This window comes from Dipodomys spectabilis, unplaced genomic scaffold (genome assembly GCF_019054845.1).
Source record: "Dipodomys spectabilis isolate Male_0828 unplaced genomic scaffold, ASM1905484v1 ptg000633l, whole genome shotgun sequence".
NCBI classification, from domain to species: domain Eukaryota; kingdom Metazoa; phylum Chordata; class Mammalia; order Rodentia; family Heteromyidae; genus Dipodomys; species Dipodomys spectabilis.
In genome coordinates this window covers 31640-33266 of record NW_024871310.1, presented here as the reverse complement: position 1 = coordinate 33266, position 1627 = coordinate 31640, and the positions used below count along the sequence as shown (strand labels likewise).

The following is a 1627-nucleotide window of genomic DNA, read 5'->3' as shown; positions in this document are numbered from 1 at the left end:
TGGTCCTGGGGCCTGAACTCTGGGCCTGGGCGCTGTTCCTCATCTCTTCAGCTCAAGGCTAGCGCTCTACCACTGAAGCCACAGCGCCACTTCCGGCTTTTTTCTTTTTGCTTATGTGGTGCTGAGGAATCGAACCCAGGGCCTTGAGCATGCAAGGCAAGCGTTCTACCACTGAGTCACCTTCCCAGCCCTGTAATCAACGTTTTAATAACTGTTTTTCATTTCTTGCATCTGAAGAATGAAAAATACGAAATACTTCACAAATTTTCATATCATCCTTGTGCAATTGCCATGTTAATCTCTGTATTGTAATTTGGGAGTACGTGCTGCTGAAGCATGTAGTATTTTTTAAATTTAAGTAGTTAGTGATGCAATCTTTATACAGGCTTATATCCGTGGGTGCTTACTTGGAACAAGGAAATCTTATTATTCCTAACAATGCTATTATTTCCCTAAAATTCTGTGAATAGGGGAAAAATTACATGTTCAATCGATTGCTCACATTTGCAATTTTTTTTGTCAATGACAATTTTAAGTCTTTTTCATTTGGAATTTGATCACACTTTCAATAATTTATAGCTAGGTCCAAAGGTGATGGCTTTTTCAAGTACTTATTGATCCAACTGAATTAGGTTTGTGGAGCTAATGGATTCAAAGTAAGCCTTGCTTAAGAGCTACTTATAACATTCTGCAGCTGACATTTTCCCAAATGAGGTCTTACTGGCACAAATGTCTACCTGACCCTTTACTCTTCTCCCATGTAGGAACAGACCAATCAGAATATCTTACCCTGACAACATAGATTGTTTTACTTGAACAAAACTTAAATGTTACAAGGGATCATAGAGAGATGAACAGTTCAGTCAGAAGTGTTCAGACTAGAAGGTATTTTATCAAAATATAATTGTTTATTATATCTAACATTTCAAAAGTAGCTAAAGCCAAGAAGGTGAAAAAATTGATCATATGCGTGATTACTTAATGTCCTGGCCTGTCTACCATCCAACCAGGCAGGAACTTACACCACTGCATTTCTATCACGAAATATTTTCATAGTTGCAGGAGAAGTCCAGATGTTTCTCCTCATTATTAGGCCTTTAATTGGTAATGTTTTAATGGTAAAGCTTTAGGTCCAACTCTATCAAACACTGAGGTAGAGATAATGGAATAATACTTCAAAACAGAGTTGCCTTTGATACTGTAACCACAACAGAACAATGCAAAACATGTGTCTTTTTCTTATATTATATAGTTATATATTTTATATTTATATGTGCTGATTTTATATTTCACACAGTGAAACTTACTAGAATTAGTTGATAATTTCACTAATAAATTAATATTTATTTATTCCAATAAATAGAATAGGAATATAAATAATTAGGTTTAAAATGTATATTAGAATATATGAAGTATCAGAGCAATGTCTTTGCTATAAACTTGTGATACATTCTAACTGTTCTTGGTCTTCTGAATTCACATGGTAAAAAAAAACAATGTTGTTTTCTGCTAATCTAAAAGGGATTTTGCTCTGCTTTTCTGTTTATTGTTTTAACTCGCTGGTCCCAAACTGTTTTTCTCCATATTTCTGAAGCAATCCTACTAATTATGCCCAAATTTTGCTGAT

The 1627-nt window shown here is 34.6% G+C and overlaps 1 pseudogene; it reads right to left on the bottom strand.

The window, feature by feature from the left end:
* Positions 1-241: 241 nt before the first annotated feature.
* Positions 242-338, bottom strand: LOC122101143 (annotated as a pseudogene).
* Positions 339-1627: the final 1289 nt, after the last annotated feature.